Source organism: Thalassophryne amazonica, chromosome 11 (genome assembly GCF_902500255.1).
Source record: "Thalassophryne amazonica chromosome 11, fThaAma1.1, whole genome shotgun sequence".
In the NCBI taxonomy this organism is placed as follows: Eukaryota; Metazoa; Chordata; class Actinopteri; order Batrachoidiformes; family Batrachoididae; genus Thalassophryne; species Thalassophryne amazonica.
Genome location: NC_047113.1, coordinates 75,964,982 through 75,986,932, shown reverse-complemented (window position 1 = coordinate 75,986,932; position 21,951 = coordinate 75,964,982). Strand labels below are relative to the sequence as shown.

The 21,951-nt window shown below is 41.0% G+C and overlaps 1 protein-coding gene across 1 annotated transcript in view; it reads right to left on the bottom strand.

The window, feature by feature from the left end:
• Nucleotides 1-21,951, bottom strand: part of LOC117520869 (polycomb group RING finger protein 3) — a 115,047-nt gene that overhangs the window by 79,620 nt on the left and 13,476 nt on the right. The gene's annotated exons all lie outside the window — the stretch shown is intronic.

The following is a 21,951-nucleotide window of genomic DNA, read 5'->3' as shown; positions in this document are numbered from 1 at the left end:
TTTGAAAGTGCTGATCCGCATCCCATTCACTTTACTTCACATCTCAAACCTGCTCAGTGCACATTGGAGGTCACAGTCTGAAGCCAACAGAACCATATCATCCACAAAAAACAGCCATCATCCTGAATTCACCAAAATGGACACCCTCCGGTCCCTGACTGTGCCTTGAAATACTGTCCTTGAACATCACAATTAGGACTGGTGACCAGGGGCAACACCCACTGGTAATATGACTGATGTAATGGCAAGAATGTGGATATATGCCATAAACCAAAATGATGACGTACTGGGTCTTAGAATATAATTTTGAAATTAATAAATCATGCTCTCAAACTGAAAGACCATGCTGTTTAATAAAAAGGGGAACTAACCTTCATACAACTCAGAACTCCCATTTATGTCAACTTTTTGGGGAAGACTGAGGACAGCTAGGCTAAGGTAAGGCTAACTATCATGTTTCAAAAATGTAAAAATCAATTGCTAAGTTTATTTATATTTACTGAGGTAAATGTGCAAGTTTAGTTTTACGATGACTTTTTTGTCTATTCACTGGCAACAAAAAGCACTTTACTGCACTTGTCAACCAGCCAAAAGGATAATGCTGACCTACAACAGTTACTAATGACCAAAAATTTGGACTTCATAGAATTCAGATCTGTTCTAGACTTTGTTTTGCATGTTGCTGACTTTTTTTCTGCACTTTGTTTCATGCTCTCTGTTACTATGGCCTAAACAGTGGGTCACCCCTCTGAGGCTGAGGGAGTTTTTCCTTACCACTGTAACCCATATGCTTGCCCAGGGGGTTTGGTAAGGTTAAGACTTTAGCCATGTGACACACCTTGGGGAAGACTTTGTTGTGATATGGCTCTATATAAATAAATTGAATTAAATTTACTTGAATTCTTTGTGCTTTGTACAACCCCTGGCATAATTATGGAATCACCGGCCTCGGAGGATGTTCATTCAGTTGTTTAATTTTGTAGAAAAAAAGCAGATCACAGACATGACACAAAACTAAAGTCATTTCAAATGGCAACTTTCTGGCTTTAAGAAACACTATAAGAAATCAGGAAAAAAAATTGTGGCAGTCAGTAACCAGACCAAGCAGAGGGAAAAAAAATATGGACTCACTCAATTCTGAGGAATAAATTATGGAATCACCCTGTAAATTTTCATCCCCAAAACTAACACCTGCATCAAATCAGATCTGCTCGTTAGTCTGCATCTAAAAAGGAGTGATCACACCTTGGAGAGCTGTTGCACCAAGCGGACTGACATGAATCATGGCTCCAACACGAGAGATGTCAATTGAAACAAAGAAGAGGATTATCAAACTCTTAAAAGAGGGTAAATCATCACGCAATGTTGCAAAAGATGTTGGTTGTTCACAGTCAGCTGTGTCTAAACTCTGGACCAAATACAAACAACATGGGAAGGTTGTTAAAGGCAAACATACTGGTAGACCAAGGAAGACATCAAAGCGTCAAGACAGAAAACTTAAAGCAGTACGTCTCAGAAATCGAAAATGCACAACAAAACAAATGAGGAATGAATGGGAGGAAACTGGAGTCAACGTCTGTGACCGAACTGTAAGAAACCGCCTAAAGGAAATGGGATTTACATACAGAAAAGCTAAACGAAAGCCATCATTAACACCTAAACAGAAAAAACAAGGTTACAATGGCCTAAGGAAAAGCAATCGTGGACTGTGGATGACTGGATGAAAGTCATATTCAGTGATGAATCTTGAATCTGCATTGGGCAAGGTGATGATGCTGGAACTTTTGTTTGGTGCCGTTCCAATGAGATTTATAAAGATGACTGCCTGAAGAGAACATGTAAATTTCCACAGCACTGATGATATGGGGCTGCATGTCAGGTAAAGGCACTGGGGAGATGGCTGTCATTACATCATCAATAAATGCACAAGTTTACGTTGATATTTTGGACACTTTTCTTATCCCATCAATTGAAAGGATGTTTGGGGATGATGAAATCATTTTCAAGATGATAATGCATCTTGCCATAGAGCAAAAACTGTGAAAACATTCCTTGCAAAAAGACACATAGCGTCAATGTCATGGCCTGCAAATAGTCCAGATCTTAATCCAATTGAAAATCTTTGGTTGAAGTTAAAGAAAATGGTCCATGACAAGGCTCCAACCTGCAAAGCTGATCTGGCAACAGCAATCAGAGAAAGTTGGAGCCAGATTGATGAAGAGTACTGTTTGTCACTCATTATGTCCATGCCTCAGAGACTGCAAGCTGTTATAAAAGCCAGAGGGGGTGCAACAAAATACTAGTGATGTGTTGGAGTGTTCTTTTGTTTTTCATGATTCCATATTCTTTTCCCTGTGCTTGGTCTAAAAAAGTAACTGTTACTGACTGCCACAATTTTTTTTCCTGATTTCTTAAAGCCAGAAAGTTGCCATTTGAAATGACTTTAGTTTTGTGTCATGTCTGTGATCTGCTTTTTTTCTACAAAATTAAACAACTGAATGAACATCCTCCGAGGCCGGTGATTCCATAATTTTTGCCAGGGGTTGTACAATAATAATTAGCCTGTTACCTACTGCTCACAAATGCCTACTGTTTATGTTGTTATGAATAAATAACTCTGGTTAATTTAGATTTTTATTGCATGACACAGTAGTGGCACCTTTCAAAAATAAAGATGTTTTTTTCTCTTCATGATGCATTTTTAGACAGATGAGAGTAGTACTCCAGTGTGACATCTAGTCCAGAAAATACAATACGGTACTTGTAACTCAAAAATGCTCACCAGGACTGTTAGACAGTTTGAAAGTACAATTTGTTTTTTTTAATGTTGGCAGAGACTATTTTTCTGCTGTGATCACCAAGAAACAAAAATTCCACCATTCAATGAACATGTAGAAAATTAACTTTTTAAAAGGCATCCCTTTTAAAGTTGCATACACACATCGTGGGCATGAATCAACATTAACACCACACCAAATACAAAGAAAATCCACTGTGCAGTTGTTGAGCTCTGGACAGAAGAACAATCACATAAAGTAGTTTGAATGATGAGAGGAAGAAAACAACTACAGTTTTTTCCTTCTGTGATGATGTGAAGTGGTGAAGTGATGATCATTGCACCAATCATGTCCTTTTCTCCATAACAACACCTAGGAATGAGTACAAAAGCACAACAAAAACTGCACAAATGACCAAAAGCCAATGTCTTTAGAGTACTGCATGCACACACACAAATTCATGATAACAGTCCAGGCTTCCAACAGTGGTGCATGTCACGTCTGTTTCTGGCTCATCTGCTCAAGTATTCCTCTACAAAGACCAGAAGACTGTTGTTATTTATCGCAGCATTTGATGTGAAGACTGTTGTTATTTATCGCAGCATTTGATGTCTTTAAGACCTCACATTTTCCACATGTGAAAACCACAAATATCAAAGACGTCACCTTGTGCAGTAAAAATTCAGTAAAAGCATGACTGTGGTGCCTGGATCAAGACTTCTTGGCCATGGTAGATCTGTCCATGTGGACTGTAGTTACTGTCATTGAGCTTGGGTACAGTGTTATGTAGCTCAAAATGCACTGAGCGAAACTGAGCCAAGAACAGAAAATTGGTCAATTTATGGCGTAAACAAACTTTTTTTCCGTTATTACCTCCATACAGCCAGAAAATAGCACTCAGAGAAGAAAAAAGTGTTAGTGATTCCCGCTGGAACCAATATTACAAAAAACCATACACTCAAGGCACTGTAAGGAGGAGAATAAATGGCTTCTCTAAATGCACACGCTATTAGCATTGCCAAATGGGCTCCTTCGTGTCGTCAAACACAAGAGTTACAATCAGGGAAGCAGAGGTCCTAATGTACCAACCGGCAGAGACTCAAACATAAACATGGATCAGGAGAAGATATTAAAGAGTAAACCATCTGAACACCCCAACGGCACAAAGACAGAACAGATAAGATGTGGATAAGAGGTCCATGCTCTGACAAAGAGTGGCCAAACAGACTTTCTGTACGTCTCTTACCAAAGATTATGACAGTCATTTTACTTGTGCTTATAAAGTACAAGTAGTATTTATACATGTTCTCTGTCTTTGGCATCTGTCCGTCTCATGTGAGACGATGGGGTATTTGCGCCCTTCCACATTCTTGACGTGTTGCATGGCTTTGTCTGACTGCACAGGTCAATTCCAGAGTGGAAATCTATACTGCACAAGTGGTAGATGAAGACTGATGCAGTTAACTGTGTCACAGTTTTCTTATGTTGAACCCTCTTCTGTCTTGAAACCTCTTGCCGCTTGATTTCAGCCCTTTTGGTGCCCTCCTTGATTGCCGTCCTCCAGCTGCTGAGGTTCTCGGCTAGACACTTCCCAGGTATCTGTGTTGATGGCACTCTCCTTGAGGTCTCTCTAGCAAACATTCTTGAAGCTCAGATTTGGATGTCCACATGGTCTGGTGCTACTGGCAAGCTCTCCATATGCTATGTCTTTTGAGATGCAGCCATCATCCACGCGGTGAAAGTGGCCAAACCAGCGCAGGTGTCGTTGAGTTAGCAGACCATGGATGCTCGGTATCACTGCAAGGTTGAGGACCTCAGAGTTTGGCACTTTGTCTGTGTGTGTATATATATATATATATATATATATATATATATATATATATATATCACTGTTTGCTTTTGGCCAACATCTGTCAGTGTTAACCATGCCCAACACAAAAAATCTGAGCCTTTATTTTCAGATATGACATTCAGGTGTCATCACTGTTTATACGTTTTTAAAAAACAAGAGTGCTCTCAATATCCCTGCTGGCAAACACTGCTTTGGTACAAGTGCTCATTAAATTCAGATAACATTTTAAGTTTCACAAAAAGAGAGAAAGAGGGACACACATCACCTTAGACAACATATCGCCACAGCTATCAGTACATGCTAGTCGAGGCTGGTTTAGGCCAAACACCAGCAGAGTTTTTCCCTCTTCGATGTGATGGTATACAGGTGCATCTAAAAAAAAATTTGAATATTGTGGAAAAGTTCAATATTTTGTTTAAGGTATTTCAGAGTGAAATTTTTAAATATTGTAGTTTCAAAACATAGAAACTAAAATGTTTCAGTATTTTTTTTAATTCCCTGGACACATCTGTGCCTGTTGGCTCTTTACTACAGCTCCATCTCAAGTTCCCCCAAGTTCTGGAATCAGCTTTGCTTGACAATCTTCTCAAGGCTGTGGCCATCCCTGTTGCTTGTGCATCTTTTCCAACCACACTTTTCCACTCCAGTCAACTTTCCATGAGTATGCTTTGATCCAGAACTATGTGAACAGCCATAGCTTTTAGCAATGACCTTTTGTGGCTTAACCTCTTTGTGGACTGTGTCTGTGAGTGTCTTCTGGACAACTGTCAAGTCAGCAGTCTTCCCCATGATTGTGGTTGTGTGTACTGAACCATATATGAAAATGTCATGGTATTCATACTTCATAAATTGTGACTTAAAATAAAATATTCTAATATGTTGAGATATGCTTTTTCTTGCCTTTTTTGGAGCAGGAAGCTGTAATTATCAAAACAAAAAAAATTGTTTCTGTGTACTGAAATTAGAATATGTAAAATTTTCTCTCTCTGAAATACCTGACAAAAATATTGAACTTTTTCACAATATTATTGATTGATCGAATTGATTGAATTTATTTAGTCAAATAATGCACAAAATACATTTGGAATTACCCATTAAAATAAACGGATAACACAAGAAAGCAAGAAACGCTTGCTTCCATTGTGGTCCGGCAATTAATTTTTTTGAATTGCACCTGTACTACTGATCAGTGAAACTGCCTATGAGAAACACAAAAAGTTAAGTCAATACATTTCTTACAATGTTGAACAAATAAACCAAATATTCAATTTGTAAAGATACTGTATAAAACAGAAAAAGCAGGGCTGTGAAATAAAAATTGCAAAATCTGAGGAAAATTTGCAGGGGGCCTGGGGAAAGGGCGCAGCCAAATTAAGTTTGTATCTACTGACACATTTTCAGCATCTCTGGAATGAAAAAATCTCAAAAGAAGCAAATATTTAAATGATCCTTTCATTTGAACTATCAATGACGATGTTGAAATAACAGAATGTGACATGGAAATAGCACCTGGAATGATTTTACTTTTAATTATAAACCAAATTATGTATAAACTCAGAACAATTAAAGTTCATGAAATTCATGAAGACTGAAAAGACTGTTAAAGCATTTCAAAAAACACAGCTAAAGCTTGTACAATATTTTGAAAATCATGGTAAAATATCAATAACATACTTTATAGTAAAAAGTCACTTATATTCTTGTGTGAATTCCTGTAAATCCATTCAAAGCCACAATGCCTTTATTCCAATGAAAGAAAAAAGTCTACATTAATACAAAGTCACATATTTTTGTGTGAAATCCTGTTTGAATAACACAATGTCTATTTTCCAGTGAGAGAAAAAAATCTTACCACATTTAACATCCTGATGGCACAAGATGCAGTAAGCTTTTCCCAGTTCTTTTATCTTTCAGATGTGTTCATGAAGATATTCTTTGCTGACTTTAAATTCAAGCCAGCACCAATTCCACAGATTCTTCATTCCATTATCCTTATCCAACTTTTTGACATGGTCTTTCTCGCCCCCCCCCCCCCCCCCCCCCCCGGACAATGTCCCTTCATGACACAGACATATCGCAAAAATTCTACTTTTAAAAACTTGATAGCTGTTAAAGTATGTGATGTCCACATGCTGCTTTTAGCTTAAGAACAATATCTTTAAATAGACCCAAGACAGAACATAACAAACGGGAGCGGAGCGTAACAGAAGCAGGACATGCAGCAGACCACATGTCACTTTACCACATGTTGTAAATAAAAGTTGTACAATGTCATAAAAAAAGAATGCTTTGAGATTGGCATTTTCCTCTACGGAGTTCTGCGGATTTATAAAACTTGTATGATGTCGTTAAAAAAAAAACCTCTTTGTGATAGCCATTTTCCTAATTCGGTGACAATCACGATTACAGACCATCAGCAGAGTACAACACTAACTCCCCACCCCCCACCCCCAAATTATGAAATAAACGGAATTCTGCGAATCCACAGATTTTTCACAGCCCTGACAAAGACATCAGTTGTTAATATTCCTAAGCTGACAGTAGGCCTGCGTGGTTTAAGTGGTTTATCCAGTACACGGTATAATTTTGGCCGACGGCAGAGATTTGGACTCCAATGACTAATCGCGATAATGGCCGCGGAATTTTTCGATCCAGGAAAACTCCTCTGTGAAGCGGCTGTGTGTGTGAACCAGTTTGCTGCGGCAGAGAGGGGTGTTCTGAGATGAGGTGACTCTCCCTGCTGTTCATGTAAGTTTGTGAGACGACTGTTCTGTCGCTGATATTTGCGAAGGTGTTGTTTATTTATTTCAGCCAATGCACTGGGGGAAGGCGGAGGCTCCATCGCAACATGAATCAAACATTTGAGAAAGCGCCACATTTAATAACGCAATGATTTTTTAACCGGAGCAGAAAGACAAAATCAGCCAGGCAACATCAATTTAACCAGACTGACTTAAAATGAGTAAACTAAGTATTTTATATAAAATGTTTTGGTGATTTCATGTTGAGTTTTGTAAATGTGGAAGTGATCATCGTGAAAGCGCTTCATGCATTCAGAGCGGGTCTGCCATCTAGTGTTCAAGAGATGAAACGTTAGCTGCTGTCCATAAATTTATTTAATTCTTTCACCAAAATATCAATTCTAGGCTTGCATCTTAGATGTACCTTCCGGCACATTGTACCAGTAGTTTTGAGATCTGCACAATAAATGTTTTCAATATTACATTATATCTGTTTTTATTTTTTTGTTGGTGTTGTCAATTTTATTTATTTATTTTGATCAATTTACCTTTGCTAAGGGACCCATTCAGAAACACATTATAATTTTTACACTTAGGTTTATAGCGCGATATATACCTTTACTGTGAAGGGATTCAATTTATTACTTTATTTAGTTTATTTATTTATGAATTGGTTTCAGTGCAGAAGGTTCCGGGTTCAAATCCCACCCCTGCCACATTTCTCCATGTAATGTGGAGTTGCGTCAGGAAGGGCATCCGGCGTAAAACCTGTGCCAATTCAACATGCAGATCCACCTTGGATTTACTGTGGCGACCCCGAGTGCAAACAAAGGAGCAGCTGAAGGGACTTACTTACTTTCGTGCAGCCCTAGTTGACAGTGTTTGGTATTTTGATTGTTAGTAGTTAAATCATTTGCTCAGGCAAAAATAAAAATTTGTTATTTTCTCCAAATGGTCGTTTTTTTTTTGTTTTTTTTTGGCATCGGGCATGAAGTTTAATCAGAATGCGTGTTTTTGCTAGCACAACAATTCTGCGTTCAAGCACCTCTTCTATTGGTTTAGGCATAAAGGCCCTGTCACACCTTGACGTTTTAGCCTGCGTATGCCGGCCATTTAATTTAATATAATTTAATTTAATTTAACATTATTTTATTTTTTGTCTTGGTGGACCATTTTCATTGTGTACAGAATGCTGATGAGTTGACTGGCTGTGGGATATGCTGCCGTGATTGAATGGAACTGCTGTCTCTTTAAACTTTGAAAGCGCCGTCCACCACAATCTGGTGTGATCTGAATTAAGTGCTGTGCGTTCTGTATGGAGTTGAAATTGTCTCATTAATATTTGTAAATGCACACAGGGTGATCTACAAATAATCATTGATTTGCAAATGTGTTCAGATATCCACAAATGCAAATTTCATATTTGTAACTTGTAAATTGGTCTTTGCAAATAATGTTGTATTTGCAAATATAAAGCTTAATTTGTAAAAAAAAAAAAAAAAAATTACATTTGTAAAATTGGAAATTGTATTTGTGAATTGAGTTTCAGCATTTGTGGATCACCAATTACACGCATTCATCGCTTTCCTCTGTGGCGTCATTTTGAGACATTCTTTTCGCGAACAGATCCACAAACAAATGCCGACTGATTCACAAATACACACGCACACTGGATATCCACTAGATGGCAGTGTGGTTCCATTCATTGATGTGGCAAGCTGAATTATTTTTTAAAATTATGTGTCCACAGATTTCATCATGGGAAAGGGGGCGGGGGTGTTTGTGTTGTACTCTTTAACGTAGTGGTTCAAATAAGCGTATTAAACAGCATTGCGCCTGTGCGTGCTCTGTGACACAGACATGCTGCAAAATTCTTCTTTTAAAAACGTGAAAGTTCTAAAAGTTGTTACATTTAGCTAAGCTTCACACAGGAGCCACACAGCGTCACCGCAGCAACCAACCAGTCCCGCTTTACAACAACTGTCGCACCAGCCAGGCTCCGCGGATCCAAGGAAATTGATTTGTATCTGTAACACACAGATCAGTGTCCGCGGACTTATAAAACTTGCATTATGTCGTTAAAAAAAAAAGAACGCTTTGCAATAAGCATTTTAAATACTCAGTAACGATCACGATTAAAGAGTCATCCGGGAGCATATAGTTTCAGCTTGCCACATCAATGAATGGAACCACACTGCCATCTAGTGGATATCCAGTGTGCGTGTGTATTTGTGAATCAGTCGGCATTTGTTTGTGGATCTGTGTTCGCGAAAAGAATGTCTCAAAATTACGTCGCAGAGGAAAGCGATGAATGCGTGTAATTGGTGGTCCACAAATGCTGAAACTCAATTCACAAATACAATTTCCAGTTTTACAATTTTTATTTTTTTTTTAACAAATTAAGTTTTATATTTGCAAATACAACATTATTTGCAAAGACCAATTTACAAGTTACAAATATGAAATTTGCATTTGTGGATATCTGAACACATTTGCAAATCAATGGTTATTTGTAGATCACCCTGCGTGCATTTACAAATATTGAGACAATTTTAACTCCATAGATCTGTCGGTGTGGTGATCACACAGACAGCGACGGCGCTTCAAATGTTTAAACAGCGCATTAATCAGGTGTGACCACCCCTGATCAATCAGGTCGTCTGATGATCACACCGACAGCGACGGCGCTATAAAGGGTTACAGCACATTAATCAGACTTGATCACACATGATCGATCGATCAGGTCATCTGATGAAAACACCACAGCGACGACGCTTTGAAGAGTTACAGCGCATTAATAAGGTGTAATCACTCTGATCGATCAGGTCGTCTGATGATCACACCACAGCAACAGAACTTTAAAAGTTTAAATCATCACAGCGCTTCTGTGTAATCAAAGCGCGACACCGGCATGAGAAACACACCTGGGGCAGAAAAACCACCGAAGGGACTTGCTTTAAAATACTACATTTCCAGCCACAAATTAATGTATTTTCAGATGTCATTTTCAAAAATCAGGAGCTTTGTGTGTGTTCCCATGTCCGTCTGTGATGGTGAACTGGACTGAAAAGAACAGATCAGATTTACTCTGTTTGTGAATGAAAGTCTGTCCACATGAGGACTGCAGGTTTCAGCCAATCAGGGGACAGCATTAATGGATGGATTTAGACTTACGAGTAAATTACAAGAAACGTGTGTCAACAATCACATAACTTATGTCCCACATGTGTGGGACACATCAGTCACACACTGGCATGCATTGAAAATTTTCAGCATGGCCAAAATTTTTTGAGGAGCTCAGCTTATTAGGACGTACTGTTGTGTGGGCCGCTGAAGAGGAGGTACTGCTGGCCCACTACCACCAGAGGGCGCCCTGCTTGGAGTGCGGGCTCCAAGCACGAGAGGGCGCCAGACCCAGAGGAAGTGACAGCTGTCACTCATTACTCCAGCTGTCACTCATCTACACCACCATATAAGCCGGACTGCAACTCCACCTCCCCGCCGAGAAATCGACTACCAGTACTAAGGTAATTTCTCTGCTGAATTTAAACTGTGACTTACGTCTGATCTGTTTGCAGCCGTTGTCCTGTGGTGCCCTTTCAACTGGGTTGGCGGTCAGTGAGAGAAGCGACGTCTTCGCCTCTCACTCCATCCAGATAAGTGGTTACAGGAGCTGCTAGTGTGTTCCTAGGTTGGAGGTGGAGGTGCTTCCTCCCAACTGTGTTTGGACTGTTAATTACTGAGTGTGCGGACTCACACTCACACATCATCTTTCTGTTTTCTGCCAGCAGTACCAGGGTCGACAGCCGAAGACAGAGGCCACCTGGGGACTCGGGACTTGGCGGCTCCGGTGTTCTTCAGGCCGTTGGTGGTGGAAGCCGTGTGGGACGCGGCTTCTCTCTCGTCGGGCGTCTTCTATCTTCGAGCCTGCCCACACGTCACCTGGTGTTTATTGACTGTGAAAATTAAGACACGTTTCGTTGTGTAATATCACAACATTAAATTGTTACCTTTTGGCTTACTCATTGTCCGTTCATTTGCGCCCCCTGTTGTGGGTCCGTGTTACGACACCTTCCCAACACGTACATCAGCAAGCTTCAGCCTGTTTCAACATGCTTCAACTTGCTCTTAACGTATATAAAAAAAAACTTACACCTTGACGATTTAGCCAGCGTATGCCAACCGGATTTTAAAACACTAGCATAAGGGCCTCAAAGAAAGATGGCTTCACCTAGCAACTCTCTTTCTGCACAACGTCACTAGTAGTGTGTGCTTGTACAACCCCAATTCCATTGAAGTTGGGCCAATCGTTTGTAGATTCCTAAAACTGTTGCAGAGAAGTAAAAAAAAAAAAAAAAGTCAAGTTTTAGGACTCTACAACCCCAACTGGGATATTGTGTAAAATGTAAATAAAAACAGAATACAATGATTTACAAATCCTCTTTAACCTATATTCCTTTGAATACACCACAAAGACAAGATATTTAATGTTCAAACTGATAAACGTTATTGTTTTGTGCAAATATTTGCTCATTTTGAAATGGATGCCTGCAACATGTTTCAAAAAAGTTGGGACAGTGGTATGTTTACCACTGTGTTACATCACCTTTCCTTCTAACAACACTCAATAAGCGTTTGGGAACTGAGGACACAAATTGTTGAAGCTTTGTAGGTGGAATTCTTTCCCATTCTTGCTTGATGTACGACTTCAGTTGTTCAACAGTCCCGGGTCTCTGGTGTCGTATTTTGCACTTCATAATGCGCCACACATTTTCAATGGGCGACAGGTTTGGACTGCAGGCAGGCCAGTCTAGTACCCACAGCACACTTTTCCACTTTGCATCTGTCCATTGTTGATGTATGGCTTTCACTTTGCATGGTAGAGTTTTAACTTGCACTTGTAGATGTAGTGACAAACGGGTAACTGACAACAGTTTCCTGAAGTGTTCCTGAGCCTACGCAGTAAGATCCTTTACACAATGACGTTGGTTTTTAATGCAGTGCCACCTGAGGGATTGAAGGGCACAGGCATTCAGTGTTGGTTTTCGGCCTTGCCGCTTACGTGTAGAAAGTTCTCCAGATTGTCTGAATCTTCTGATTATATTATGGACTGTAGATGATGGAATCCCTAAATTCCTTGCAACTGAACATTGAGAAACATTGTTCTTAAACTGTTGGACTATTTTTTCACGAAGTTGTTCACAAAGTGGTGATCTTCACCCCATCTTTGCTTGTGAATGGCTGAGCCTGTTGGGGATGCTCCTTTTATACCCAATCATGACACTCACCTGTTTCCAATTAACCTGTTCATCTGTGGAATCTTCCAAACAGGTGTTCTTTGAGCATTCATCAACTTTCCCAGTCTTTTGTTGCCCCTGTCCCAGCTTTTTTGAAATGTGTTGCAGGCATCCATTTCAAAATACCATAAAATATAATATTTTAAAAAATCCTTTCTACAACCCTTTTTTCCCAAGCCATAACCAGAAACCATTACATCTTTTGGCCTTATCAAACCTGCTCATTCATTCTCCTTTAACTGACTTGTCATTATTTTAACACTACATAATTCATATGATTCAAGTAATTGAGATTGGCAGTTTACACCAATTCCTCATCTCATCTCACAAACAATGACACTTTTCTAGATTTATTCCAGTCAAAGGTCCATGTCAGCTTTTATTTAGTGCTTTGTCAGCTGTTGTGAAAGGTGTTATACACTGGTCGAAGTTCAGTGATGACCATGTTTTTGCCAAATTCTGTTGAAAGTCTGAAATAGAGCTGTGCTAAGTGGCATCTCTCTTTAGCAACTCTGTCAGCTGAATGAGTCCAGCGAGCATTTGTAAATTAGTCTGACGGCCAAATGAGGAATTATTTCCTTGCTTGCCTTGTAATTCACCCCAGCTTGTACAGTCATGAATAATAACTGTCATCTCTGAATCTATGTGCAACTAAAGCTGTCTTTTCCTGTGGCCCGAAGCCCAAAGTTTGGTTAAAACTGGAAAAACAAGACAGGACGATGCTGCTGTAAGCCTGGCAACTAAACAACCAGTGTCACAGCCCAGTGCATCCACTTTCCTCCAGCAAGCCTCTTCCTGACCACAGACTCTATGCCACTGCCAATATGGGTTATTTATTTATTTTTGTTAAATCCAACATGTTGACTTATATCCAGAACATAATTAGCTAATAATTTACATGAATACTCAGACATGCAGCTGGTCCATTCTGGAATCATGGACTTTCACTTATGGTACTCACAGAACCAAAATCAACAAGGAACCCAATCATTCTTTTAGGTGTAGTCACACTGTGATGGCTCAAGTACACTCATTAGTAACTGGTTGAAATCATTTCTCCAGTGGCAAATATCACTTCATCAGTTGTTCTCTGGTGGATTTGGGACTCTGATAGTCATATTTCCACCGGCAACACAAAAGAGCCAGATTCAGCAGAACAATTTTCCCAGTTTCAAGACAAAAAACAAGTACCCTGGTGGGGAGCCAGATTTGAGCAGGTCAGATGACAACGTAAGATTAAAACGTAATAATTAGATGATTAGCACATTGTCAAATCACAATAAAAACAACATTTAACATTCATAGAACCCGTGTTTGTGAGAGAATAACAGAATCAAAGGGCTCTGGATGCACCAAAATGAAAAGTCACATCCAAATTAATGGGTATTTGGCCGTATTTTTCATTGGCATTATTAACAAAACATTTCTGTCCTGGTGGGGGTTCTTGTTAGCTCAGTGGCCTGCCAGGCGTATAATATTGTAGAAGAAACACTGCACAGGTTACTTCTCCAGCCAATCTTCATTAACAACTGAGTGGACTGAGACAAGGTAGAAGACACGCTTCACAAACCACAACACGAATCAAAAACTTTGGTCTTCATACTATTAGCCAAACTCTTTAGCTGTTGAGCCATCTAGATAAGATCAAGTTTAAATTATCCAAAAGACCTCAACTATCATTTGACATTCTCTTGTATATCATAGAATATGCTTTCTAATTTTCAGACAACTTTATACCCATTGTTAGATCATTATGTCCACCCTATTACAAACAAATCAATACAGAAACCCTCTGAAGAAAGTGCCTGTGCTTTGCTGGGTTCATCCTTCTCTGTAAATGGAGCCAATTCTGAACTCTTTCAATAATGGAATCATTTTAAATGGGGTAGAAAAATGATTCCAACTTGCTGGTTTACAAAAAAAACAAAAAATAAAAACAAAACAAAAAAAGGTTCGGGTCTGGTGGCCTTGGTGGATACCAGATCTGCGGTCCAGAAACGAGGAATGAAAGAAGAAAACAAACAAATATGTTTATACCAAGATACATGAAGGTTTAGAAACCACACATACATTGAGAGTAGATGTGTCTGCTTCAACTACATATATTCATATAAAATCCTTCCTGCAGGGTTATGTGGATTTGTGACTTATTTGATTTTTAGAATGTCACTGCAGTTAAACAATCAGACTAGATAGAGTGCCATGCTCATAGAGCGCAAACCTCCGCTGACACTAGTTTCCAATTCCACAAATTTTTACTTTGGAAAAAATTTTCAAGGTCAAAGTCCTGTTAGAAGTGGCTTTACATAATCTAACTTAGATGTGGCCAAATGTCAGGAGTATTTATTTAGTTCATGCACTTTCAAAGTTTATTGTGGTGTGTTCAGGTTTGTGCGTTTTTTTTTTCTGAATTCTTATTCATATTATCTGTCATTGCTTTTTGGCACTTGGTTTCCAACTGATAACTGGAAGACAAACGGGCATAAAATTGGAATCTCCATCCAATTCTGGTAGTGTAGGTAAATCCATGACAGAAATATGAGAGTGACTGAGGCACTTTTGATTGAGATATAATGCAAAATGTAGACCACATGGACTTTTCAATATGAAATTCAAATGTAGATAAAATCTACAATCCGGATCAGATCCAGATCAAACTGTGTCAGGTGATAGTGAGTGTCAGTCTGCACCTCATTTTCAAATAGAGTGATTGGGGCATGTTTAAGATATAATTTGGGCTGGGCAAGTTAATGCGTCATTATCGTGTTATTGCATTAATTAATTAATGCCGACATTTTTTTTATCGCAGTTTTTTTTTGTTGTTGTTTGTAAGTTTCTGTTGCTCACAGGCTTTTATTTTGCAAAAGTCTGCGGCGCTCACATGAACCAGTGTGACAAGTCACTGACACCGGAAAACAAAAGAATTGGCGGAAAAACCAATCAACATAGAGAAGAATGCGCCGCTTTTACATGGACATTTTCATTTTAAAGTGCTTTCAGATGGCGTACTCGACAGAACCAAAGTTATTTGTCATTACTGCAAAACTGCATTTGCTCATCAACGGAGTACGTCGAGCCTTAAATATCACCTACACACAGTTGATGCCAGCAAATCATTCAACGAAACAAACAGCGGCGCAAGGCTTTAGCAGACTATGTTAGATGCAGCATGTGGGAGAACAATAGATAAACAAAGGCAAGAGAGGCTCACAAATGCTATCGCAAAATGGACTGCTATGGACTGCAGGTCAGTTAGTGTTGTGGACAACATCAGGCTGAGACACATTCTGAAAACTGCAACAAATGACTGCACGCATGAGATTCCCTCACGATGCACCATCACAAGAAGAATACAGGCATTGCATGAAAAGGAGAGGACTGCAAAAACCACAGCTTTACAACGTGCATCCACTGTTGCTCTCACCGGGGATTATTGGACATCACTGTGTAATCATAATTACCTCAGAGTGACAGCGCATTATATTAATGAACAGTGGGCGCTGCATTCACATGCTCTGACAGTAATGAAGACAGAGGAGAGACAAAATAAAGTCAAATAAAGTCACCACACTTAGCACACATAGTGCAAGAAATATGATAGTTGCCGCGAGGCATCTGCCTTTTGAACATATTCCCTGCTTTGCACACAGTCGCCAGCGTTCTGTCACAGTATCTCTACATAGCGCATTTAACAATGTCCTGGCAAAGTGCAGGAAAGTTCTGGGGCACTTTAAACACAGACCAGCAAGTGCTGCAGAATTAGAGCAACAACAAGCTGAACATGGACAGAAGGAGTCACTTATAAAAGATGTTCCAACAAGATGGACATGATAAAAAGTATGGGCAGAAATGACCAGCCACTGAGGGATGTTCTCACCACAAACACCAACACTGTCATGCCAACTACAGCTAAAATGGAAAAACTGCAGAGGTTTGAAACCCTACTGGAGCCTTGCCGGTATATTTTACATCATATTTCTCACTATCCTGGCTGAGTGCATGTAAGAGAGGAACAGTGTAAATAGGCCCATGTGTCTGTAAAAATGCAGCATGAATATGTAGAGAATATTTTTGTGGATAAGTGAATGCAATTTATTTTGACTGGAGTTGATTTTTTTTTTTTTTTTGCAGGTATGTGACTGAACTTTTGGGAGGAGAAAAGTACATCTCATGCTCTGTGCCTCTGCCTGCTTTATGCTTTCGCTCTCTGGGGTGATGGAGACCTCAGATGATGACCCTGCCTATGTGGCCAAGTTCAAGCCTACGTTCAGAAATGACCTGAAGAGTAGGGCTGAAACGATTAGTCGAGTAACTCGAATAATGTGATTACAAAAAAAAAATGTTTGAGGCAAATTCTGTGCCTCGAAGCTTAGTTTAACGTTGTAGTACATATGCAAGGCCTGTGTGTGGTGCTGTAATGTCCCCAGAAAAAAAAACAGAAGAGGACTAGAGCATGTGCATATGCCGTGTAAACGCTAATGAATTTAGCACGAAAGGCTACAGCTTTCCAACATGACACACAGAGTAAAATAAAGCCTTTTAAGAGAAAGACGGTCCACGCTGATGATCTGAAATAGACTGACTGCGCATTTAAAGAGACGCAGTGTGGTTGTCTGTTTTAACACACGGTCCGCTCTACGTGGGGAGTGACTATTTGCCCAGCAGCTGGCTGCTGTCTCTCTCTGCTCGGTGTGAGGGGCTCAGCACTCCACTCACACCAAGCGAGTCACAGCTCCAACCCCGGCCACACTGACAAATGGTTTCTGAAAGTAAGATCCTCTCAGCAAAAGTCCATGTCAGGGACTGGGCCCGGTCAGGGCGCTAAGCCCTTGATTTTCCTCTTTTCATGGTTTCCCGTCTGCTGCAGCTTTGATTTATTACTATTTATTTTCATCATGATTTATTCTGTCATGTTTTTCTTGTCACTTTGTTCTTGTTACTATTCACTAGTCATATTATTTTCATCATATGGTTATTCTCAGTTCTGTTTTTGTTACTTTCATCATGTGTTTATTCTACGTTCTAATTTTGCTTTGTCACTTTCCGTTACATTTATATTCAGATCATGTCTCAATTCCTTTCTATTAATCTGTGTTTTCATAGTTGATCATTTAGTTATCATTTGCTCTTTTATGCTGTTCTCATTTCTGTTTGCACTTTGTCTGGTTTTGTTTCATTTCTACTTAGAGTTTATGTCTGCCTGTTTCAGTATTAGTTCTGTCATGGTGTTTAATTTCTTATTATTCTCTGAGCAGTTTTATCTAGTTTATCTCCGGTCTGCTTTTCTGTCTTGATTAAGTCTGTCTCGCCAGTTCATGTTTAGTCTAGTCTCTTGTTCATGTCTGATTCCTGTTCATGGAAATATGATTCAGTTTTGTTTTTGCCTCTTGTTCCCACTCCACATCCTGCACCTGCTTTCATGTCCTTGTCTCACGCCCAGTCATTTATTTTCACTTCACATCCTGCACCTGTCATGTTTTTCTTTCACTCACTCCCACTCTTGCACCTGCTCACACATCTTTGTCTGTTTCATCACCCCACTCTGTCTTCCTGCCTTCACTATCTTGTCTCATGCCTATCTCTGTTCACTAGCCACACCCCCTTCTTGATTGTTCCTTCACGTGCACCTAGTTAACTCCTGTCTTATTTAATCTCCACCCAGCCACCACACCCTTGCTCGTTTGTTGTCTTTGTACACTCACCAGCGCTTTGTCTAGTCCTGTTTTTGCCGTGTATCCAGATCCTGCCTTGTGTTTTTTGACTGCGCCTTTTGCCTTGCCCATGATGTCTGTGTCTGCTCGTGCCTTTGAACCCTGCTTGCCCATGACTGCGTTTTTGCCTGACCCTGTTTGTGCTTCTAGCTCGTCAACTGATCATCTGTGTACCGAACCAGAGCCTGAATTAAAGACCATGAGTACTTCTACATCCAGTAGTCCGAGAGTTTGCATTTTGGGTCCAAACACTTCGGGTGCCTGGCACCCGCCGGGCGTGACATTACAAACGAGCCAGAAAACGGACCCAGCGAACTCCAGACTGGTTGCCACAGCCAACGACCTTGCATTAATCAAGGACATTTTTTCTGAAATAGAATTCTGTTTTGACTGCTTTAGAGCCTGTTTCACACCAAAGAAGAGGTTTGATTATCTCAACCAAGCCCTGGATCTTGTTGAGGCCAATTCTTGGCTGTATGATTTTTTCCCAGACCTGGAGAATCTTGACGAATTTTTTGCCGTGGAAAAACTCCACGCCTGGATCGGACAACCTGAAGACCATCTGGCATTCAGCCTCCCACTCACTGACAGCGACTCAGAGTGGGAGGACATTGATGACGATGCATCGTCAGAGGCTGAAGGTCAGGCACTGCAGGACACGGCTAATACACTATTCAGGATTCAAGACTTATTTTTCGAATATCACGACTGCCGCAGTCAGCAGAACAAACAGCAAATTTTCTCAGCTCTTGATCTGATCTTTTCAGCCGAACCAGAGCTGGTAAACAATTTTCCAGAGCTTAAGAACATTAAATTGCAGTTTGAGCAGGGTTGGGTCCCTCCCTGTATTCAGGACCCCATGGACTTGTCGTTTGAGGCCGAGCTCACTTCCACCTGTTGTGAGGAGCCGCGCGTCATAACGCTCTCAGACGCCGCCCTTGCTCCACCCTGGTACGATTCAACACCGAAGCCGGCCGCTTACCTCATGTCTCCTGGTCCAGAAATACAGCCACTGAGGTCGGTCCTGCTCCAGACTCCTCCCATACCTGCTCCACGATGGAATAAAGTAATGCCCAGTAATCCGGATCCAGCTGAATCACTTGTCGCGGGCGCAAACACTTCAGTGCGCCCACTCCTGGTGGCCCCAATTCCGACTCCCAGGTCAGTCCGAGTGCCCGTGCCAACTCCGACACCTGCTTCCGAGATGGCGGCCACATCCACCTGTTCCTCTGGGCAGTCACTGTCCGCGCTGCTGCCGGTAGAACCTTCGGAGTCATGCTCATCACCACCAGTAATCTTGTCCGTGAAAGCCTCAGCGCACACAGCGGTCACTACGCAGACGGAGCTGCCCGGACCCTCAGCATCGTTCAGCACGAATCTCTCAGCGGCTCCAGTCGATTCCGTTTCTGCGCTCCCCACGTCTGCCTCGTCTTCATTACCGTCAGAAACTTTCACAGCTCGCTCACTCTCTCTTCCCCCAGCAGCCGGCTCTGCTTCCACATGCGACGCGGTCACTCCGCTGGGGACGCCGTGCATAGCTGCTCTTTCTGTGATGTCAGCTGAGGGTTTATCAGGACATCCTGTTTCATCATCGCTGACTGTCAACTCAGCCTCCACGTGTTTCGCTGCAGAATTACCCTCAGCAGCAGCTGAACAGATCTTCTCACGCTCGGCGGTGGACACACCAGCAGCAGCTCCAGAGGGGGGTCGCCGCCCGCACAGTGCTGCTGCTCCGGAGCTTCGGCTGCTTTCACCAACATACGTCCCTGAGCAGCTGCAGCCATCCACAGCGCCTGTTCACGGAACAAACTTGAAGAACATTAACTGTTGGACGGTTAGTGATTTTTCTTTTTTCACCTGGTTTATGATTTGTTTTCATGCCTGTCATTCCATGAGAAATCTGTGTAAAACGCCATGTTTAAACTTGAAATGGCTTTCTCACGAGCCTGTTACAGATCTGTTCAAAGCACAACTTCTGATCCTGAAACGGCATTCTTGTAAATTTGTTGGGACTCTATTTAAAGCGGCACTATTGAATCTAAGAAGGCTCTCTGATACATGTCTTAAGAAATTGATCATTCCTGTGTACTTCCTGTTGTGCTTCAGAATTGTATCATTCGGTAGATCTCCCTCAGGAAGTAGTTGTCATTTAGGCAGTTTTAATGATACCCAGGCTATGTCAAGACTTTCATACTGGTTCCAAGATTGGTTAGTCCACTTTAATGTTGCTCATAACACATTATGCCAAATCCTTCCATGTTTACAATCTGTGTGGCAAGAAACTGTCCAAAAGATCTTTTTACTTGGTGAAGTCTCTTCCAAATGGCCAGGTAGCAACTCACAAGAGGGGCAAAATTATTTTGGGATTTGGAGTTTGCACAGGTGTGCTTCATTTCATCTGCCTTTCAGTTATTTCAGTGGGTCTCTATATGAGTCAGTAAAGCCTCTGTTGAATTCATTAATTCATTGTATCCTGTATTTGTTGGAATGTGTTGCTAGCTGGGGGTGGGGTTTTAGGATAAGGTTCGGCTATCCTTTTCATTGGGTTTGTGGACTCTTTTGGGCACTGATAATTACTCTGTTTCTATGGGTTCTCCGCTTGGTGTATTTCCCCTTTAAGCAGCTGATTCGTTCATCGTTTGGTTCCAGGTGTTTCGGCCCTGTGTCAATCCGGTTTTGTACCCCTGACTCCACCTCTGTGCCCAGTATTCCCCATGGTCGGGCCATTGACACTAGCAGGTACTGTGAAAAGCCTCATGGCCGGCCTCCTGACCCAATCTCAGGCCGATCATCCGTCTCGGCCATGCACCAGGTAACGCCATTCGGCCGGCCTCCTGCTTATGGTTGTCGCCCTGTTTTCTTCCCGTTTGTGCCATGGCCCGTTTTTGGTCGGGTTGCCATTATCCGTGGGGTCTCATGTCATGCGGTCCTCCTGGTTGTCACCCGGGTCCCTGTGTGCCCGCCTCCTTGGTGTTTCCCTCGCCGCCCTCCCAGTGTTGGTTTCTTTTGCGTTGGCGGTCCGGTGACCGCCTCTTGGGGGGAGGGTACTGTCAGGGACTGGGCCCGGTCAGGGCACTAAGCCCTTGATTTTCCTCTTTTCATGGTTTCCCGTCTGCTGCAGCTTTGATTTATTACTATTTATTTTCATCATGATTTATTCTGTCATGTTTTTCTTGTCACTTTGTTCTTGTTACTATTCACTAGTCATATTATTTTCATCATATGGTTATTCTCAGTTCTGTCTCATATGGTTATTCTCAGTTCTGTCTCAGTTCCTTTCTATTAATCTGTGTTTTCATAGTTGATCATTTAGTTATCATTTGCTCTTTTATGCTGTTCTCATTTCTGTTTGCACTTTGTCTGGTTTTGTTTCATTTCTACTTAGAGTTTATGTCTGCCTGTTTCAGTATTAGTTCTGTCATGGTGTTTAATTTCTTATTATTCTCTGAGCAGTTTTATCTAGTTTATCTCCAGTCTGCTTTTCTGTCTTGATTAAGTCTGTCTCGCCAGTTCATGTTTAGTCTAGTCTCTTGTTCATGTCTGATTCCTGTTCACGGAAATATGATTCAGTTT